This window comes from Petromyzon marinus, unplaced genomic scaffold (assembly GCF_048934315.1).
Source record: "Petromyzon marinus isolate PM22_M1 ecotype Great Lakes invasive population unplaced genomic scaffold, UKy_Petmar_22M1.pri1.0 PM_G_Scaffold_32, whole genome shotgun sequence".
Lineage (NCBI taxonomy): Eukaryota > Metazoa > Chordata > Hyperoartia > Petromyzontiformes > Petromyzontidae > Petromyzon > Petromyzon marinus.
This window is the reverse complement of record NW_027422895.1, coordinates 99,934-106,577: the sequence shown is the minus strand read 5'-3', so window position 1 is coordinate 106,577 and position 6,644 is coordinate 99,934. Positions and strand designations below refer to the sequence as shown.

The 6,644-nt window shown below is 53.0% G+C and overlaps 1 long non-coding RNA gene across 1 annotated transcript; it reads right to left on the bottom strand.

The window, feature by feature from the left end:
* Nucleotides 1–999: 999 nt before the first annotated feature.
* LOC142915487 (uncharacterized) lies at nucleotides 1,000–6,428 on the bottom strand. Its single transcript, XR_012935974.1, has 3 exons — nucleotides 6,286–6,428; nucleotides 5,338–5,423; nucleotides 1,000–1,157 (listed from the first exon to the last, which is right to left on the bottom strand). It is a non-coding gene; the product is annotated as an uncharacterized LOC142915487 (long non-coding RNA).
* Between the last annotated feature and the right edge of the window lie 216 nt (nucleotides 6,429–6,644).

Sequence of the window (6,644 nt, the reverse complement as noted above, 5' to 3'; positions counted from 1 at the left end):
TTTACCGAAAGAACCAAGAATATTAATTCCTGCAGTCACCAAAGTTTTAAGTCAAAACATTCACACACGTTGACAAAGCCTCACCTTGTGTTGTTGTGGGCAGGTCGCTTCTGATAACAAGAGCGGTATAGCAGCTCAAGCGGGCTTGGCCTGCTAACAAAAGAAAATAAAAACTGCGTGAATATTGACAATAAAACAAAGTTACAAAGTGGCGAGCCGGGTGAAGACAAATTAAACTTAAGCGAGATAATTAAAGTAAACGCAATCAGGCGAGGGCAGGAGGCAAGGCCCGCGTGGCTAGGCCCCGCGTTGTAAAGTTCCAACCTGGACATCGATTCCCATGCTCGCTGCTACTCAACTGACATCCCTACGAGAGAGAGAGGCTCTACCTTGGTAAACAACAACAACCACCACCACAACCATGAGAATTTCTCACCTCGGATTTCAGTGCAAGTGTGGATCGGCAGCCTCCTGACGTCACGCGGGTAAGCTGGTAACATGACGTCACTTCCGGGTTAAGAGACGCGCCCCTCCCACAATGAGCGGCTGTAACTGAATAAATTATGTTAATGAGTCCGGCCCATATGTCGAGGGATGGGGCGTGGCTGCTGAACCCGTCGCAATAAACTCTCGACGGTTTCGACGAATACATTATGTTAATGTACCGCCAGTCACTGGGCGTAGCTTTGCCCAAATAAGGATTGGCACTGGATTGATATCGGCAGTGACCCAAGCGGAGGTGACGTCACACTCAAGGGCGCGGTGGATGGGGGTTGGGGGAGTGTGAATACTTTGGTGACATGACGTCACTAGCGAGGTACACCTCCCGCTGGCACTTCATGAGGTCATGGGGATGGAGTTTAAGTTGATTCAGATTCATTTTCCATTGCCCCCTCCCTTGAGTGCGTGAACTCAGCAACAACAACGTGGACATTATTGTGTATACGTACACACTGTGTACACTTTGAGGCCACGTGAAGCATCAAAGGCTCGCTGGAAGGAGGAAGTCGCGTGACAGACTCAGCAGTTGCGATGGGTTAACCGACGGATGGCTATCGATTAGAAATCACATATCCCCGAGTCTCACCTGTGAGTGGCACCGCCTCACGCTGTTGTGGATTCCCACGTGGCTCGGAGCCTCAAAAGCTCCGTGACTCCTGGGTGGTGATACAAAGACAAAGATCCCCCGTGTAGCCTTAACAGACTGTTGGGGCAAGTGTTGTTAGCAAGTAGCAGCACCACCTATGAAGGCCTGAACGGTACACGAGGGGGTGGGTGGCCAGCACCACGCCCGACCGCCTTTGTCTCCCTAGTGGCAATGTTTACACACCGCACCAGGTACTCATTTGAGGCTGAGTCGACCTAGGGGAGGCCCGGGACCGGTTCATATAATGGTCACTGGTGTTGGCCGTGAGGGGGAATTGAACCCGGGTCGCCAGGTTCATAGCGCAGCGCGCTAACCGCTACACTATCGCTCCCCACGAGACAGACACACACACACAGACACACACACACATACACACAGACACACACAGACACACACACACATACACACATACACACAGACACACACAGACACACACACATACACACACAGCAACAACAACAACCGCCATTCGCCACTAAGTGGCCGTGATGTCACCACGACGCTTGTGCCAGGCTATGTGCACCGTGAGGCCACGTGAAGTGTCGAACGCCCGCTGGCAGGAGGTCACTGGGCAGACCCAGGTGCCACGGGTCGACTGACTGAGATGACTGGCTGATGCACCACCTGTGCCCCTACTGTGCCAACCTGCTGTGCTTTAGCCACCCGGCGCTCCGCTCGTTGTTGTGAGCGTCGCTCCTCCGCCCTCCGTTGTTGTTGGAGGGCGACTGCCTCCAACTGCCCAGTAGTATCCTTCACGAGCCTCCTCCACAGAGGCCGATCTTGACACCGCTGGTACCAGTCATCGGCAAGTCCACTCAGCTCCACGTCCTCCTGTACCACATCACTCCATCTCTTCTCTAGCCCGTGCCGCGCCCGCTTAGCCCCCTCAATCCGGCCAAACAAAAGCTGTTTCGGCATGCGGTGGCTGGGCATGCGGGCTACATGACCCAGCCATCGCAGCCTTGCCTGCCGGAGGAGCTCACCGATGGGACCCTGCACAGATCTTTCAAGGATTTGTGAGCTCCTCACACAATCCAGTCTGGTTAAACCCAGGATGGATCGTAGGCAGGCCAGCCTAAATGTTTCTAACCGGCGAAGATGTTCCACTAGTGGGGTCCACGTTTCACAAGCGTAGAGAAGGGAGGGAATGACCGTGGCCGAGAAGATCTGAAGCTTAGTGCGGAGCGACAGACCAGGTAGTTTCCACACAGCGTTACGCAACCGATGAAAAGATATTGCCGCTCGACTGATTCGGAGTGAGACCTCTGCTGTTAAACTGGAGCCAGTCATAAGCACACTGCCCAGGTATGGGAAACTCTCCACTCTCTCCACAACTGCCCCATCACCGATTGGGCGTTGTGGGGGTGGAGTGTCCGATGGTACAAAATACCCAGGCAGGTGCTTAGTTTTGGTGGGGCTGATGGTAAGGCCACACCTCTTAGTGGCACGCTCCAGTCTCAGCAGCAGCGTCACCAACTCCTCCTCTGACTGAGCAGCTATTACCAAATCATCAGCATACATAACGTGGTTGAGCAATAGGGAGCCATCCCTTGACCGCACCCGGGCATCGATTAGCCTCCCATTATATCTGTACCATATGGAGATTCCCCCGGTACAGCTATTGAAGGCTTCATGAACTACGTGGTCAAAATAGATGTTAAATAATGTGGGAGCCAGAGGACATCCCTGTCGCACCCCAAGGTGTACAGGGAATGGCTCTGACTCCCGGCCACGTAGTTTTACCCGGGCCCGATCACCATCATGAAGGTCCTTAATGATCGTGAGCAGAGGGTCAGGTACTCCAAAAGCACGAAGAACGACCCAGAGCCCAGGCCTACTGATGGTATCATAGGCCTTGACCAGGTCAATAAAGCAGAGATGTAGGTCTTGTTGGAATTCCCTACACCTCTGCTGTAGCAGACGGACAGAAAATATGGCATCTGTGCAGGACCGCCCTTTCCTGAAACCGCATTGGGGCTCCGCAAGCCTCTCCTCAGCGTGCCTGGCAAGGCGATGCTGAATAATCCTTGCCAGGACCTTTCCCGGCACACTGAGGAGTGAGATGGCCCTGTAGTTGTTACAGTCTGTGCGGTCCCCCTTCTTAAAAAGGGGGACCACCAGGGCATCCTTCCAATCCTGCGGAACCCGTCCAGTGGTCCAGACTGTTGTTATGATGTCATATAGGGCAGTCTGTGCACAAACGCCACCCTCCCTCAGCATTTCGCTTGGGAGATCATCTCTGTCCGCTGCCTTTCCTGGTCTCAGACTCCGGATCGCAGATGGCACCTCAGCCAGCCACTCACAGGGGGTGACTTCTTCCAATATTTGAGGAACCGCAGCCTCAGCAGGGTCATCCTCACTTTGTGCCACGATGTTTTCCTGGCTGAGGGATTTTCCCTCCCCCAGGACCTCACAGAAATGCTCAGCAAATCTGCGAACCTGTTCCTGGGGGTCGGAGATTGGATCACCGTTTTTTCCCCTAATGATGGTAATAGGTGTGGCGCTGCAGGTTACTTTTTTGATGGAGTTAAATAGAGATTTGTGATCACGGGCCACTGAGGCAGACTCCATCTCCTCAGCAACCCGCGACCACCACCCATCCTTGCAGCGCCTCACGGCTCTCCGAACCTCCGAGCGAAGGCTGCGGTAAGCCTCCTCATTCTCTGACGTGGGATTCTGTAGCCGATGATAGTGGGCCTGTCGCTTTTTCTCAACCATCCTGAACACCTCCTCTGTCAGCCAGGGTCTCTGGGGAGGTCTGGACCGCGTACCCAAAGCAGCCATTGCAGCTGCATGAGTCACAGTCCTAAACCTCGCCCATTTACCCTCGACATCAGGAGGAATCGGGGACGATGCCAATCCCAGCCGCAAGCGATGATGAAATTCTCGCTTGCAACTTTCATCAGATAACTGAGACCAGGCCACTTTATGTTGGAATGGGGTCCTGGGTGTACACCCACCACCGGAGTGGAAGAATGGCAGGCGCATCTTACAGATGACTAGTCGATGGTCAGAGGGCAGATCAGCTCCACGGTAGGTCCTGGTGTCAAGGACATGGGCTCGCATTCGCTGGTCCGTCACTATGTAGTCCAGCAGATGTTCTTGCTTGGACCCGGCATGCATCCATGATGTTGTGTGGATGCGCCGATGCCGGAACAGCGTGTTGGTAATTACAAGCCCATGGGCTGCACAAAAATCTAGCAGCCTCCTACCGTTGTTATTGAGCTGATCTGGCCCATGCCCTCCAATCACTCCAGACCAGGTGCAGTATAATGACCAACTCAGGCATTGAAGTCACCCAACATGATGACTCTATCCCGAGGGGCCACTTTAGCCAGCACCTGTGACAGGATGTCATAGAAGGCATCTGACTCATCGGCTTTGCCTGCATCCCTCCACGGATGTTCATCTTCGGTGGGGGCATAAGTAACCACGACCACCATTCCTTGCCTCCGGTTGATGGGAAGGCGAGCCCAAAGTAGCCTGGGGCTTACAGCTTCCCACACCTCACCGCCACGCTCCCACGCCCCCTTCATTATTTTGTTCAAAAGAAGACCCACACCCTGTTGTTTGGCAGTCTGCTGCCCCGAGTAGAGGACTGTCCACCCCTCATGGTGGCAGGAGCCAGAGCCGGTCCACCGGACCTCCTGAATGCCATATAGATCCAGGCGGTACCGGTCCAGCTTCCGACAGAGGAGTGGCAGCCTCTCATCTGCAGTGAGCGTTCGAACATTCCACGTGGCCACCCGTAGTGGCTTTTCATTGTTTCTGGAGTAGCCCCGAAGGTAGGTATTCAATCTCCTGGCTCCGCCAATTGGGGTTTGGCCAGGAGACGTCATAGACGCCTGGCCCCCCGGGGCCTCCGGCACAAGCTTATTAGTTACATATTTCAGTTTAATTCGTGGTTTCGTGGTAATTAATTGAAGGTGGAGGGGTTACCAGCCCCTCGCACCTGTCCAGAGCCCCCGTTTAGCCCCTGTGGTGGACACATATGCCATGAGGGGAGGAGCCACTCAAAATTGGATCTCCCCCCACAGCACTGTCCACGACAGAGTTGCCCGTCCGGCACACAGAGACACACACACAGACACACACACACAGAGACACACACAGACACACACAGACACACAGAGACACACAGACACACACACACAGACACACAGACACACACACACAGAGACTCCGCCCACCTCTGTGATGTTCTCCATGTAGCGCCGCCCCCCACGGTTGGAATCGGCGCTCACGATCAGCTTCAATGGGCTCGACATGGTGCAACCTTAACACACACACAGAGACAGACACATACAGACACACAGAGACACACACACATACACACACACACAGACACACACACACACACAGAGACACACACACACACAGACACACACACAGACACACACACACAGACACACACACAGATACACAAACACAGATACACACAGACACACACACACAGACACACACACACAACAACCTGTGTCTCTGTGTGTGTGTGTCTGTGTGTGTCTTTGGTGCAACCTTACCCCACACATACACACAACAACCTCTGTGTGTCTGTGTGTGTGTCTCTCTGTGTGTCTGTGTGTGTATCTGTGTGTGTGTCTGTGTGTGTGTCTGTGTGTGTGTCTCTGGTGCAACCTCACCCCACACACACACACAACAACCTCTGTGTGTCTGTGTGTGTGTCTCTCTGTGTGTCTGTGTGTGTGTCTGTGTGTGTGTCTGTGCGTGTGTGTCTCTGGTGCAACCTCACCCCACACACACAACCACCTCTGTGTGTCTGTGTGTGTCTGTGTGTGTCTGTGTCTCTGTGTGTGTCTGTGGTGCAACCTTACCCCACACACACACACAACCTGTGTGTCTGTGTGTGTCTCTGTGTGTGTCTGTGTGTGCGTCTCTTGTGCAACCTCACCCCACACACACAACCTGTGTGTCTGTGTGTGTCTCTGTGTGTGTCTGTGTGTGTCTCTTGTGCAACCTCACCCCACACCCACAACCTGTGTTTCTGTGTGTGTCTCTGTGTGTCTGTGTGTGTGTCTCTTGTGCAACCTCACCCCACACACACACACAGACACACAACCTGTGTGTCTGTGTATGTCTGTGTGTGTGTAGTCGTGCTCTCACTGCGGGCTACTCACAACACTGATGACAAATGTCGCCGTGACTACCACGTTTTTGCCGTCGTAAAATGACAGATTAATAATAAACAAAAATTAGGTTAATAATGAAAAATGACAGATTAATAATACACACAAATTAGGTTAATAATGAAAAATGACAGACTAATGACAGACTCATAATGAACAATGATTAATAATTAAAACCACAGACTAATCATGGAAAATGACAGATTAATAATAAACAGAAAAGCCTTAAAGCCCTAAGCGTGTTGTGGTGGCAGCAGCAGCAGTGACGAAGCACACCACGTGACGTTGCCGGGGCAAGCCAGGGCAAGCCAGGGCAACACACAGCCTCACACTGCACACACAGCCTTACA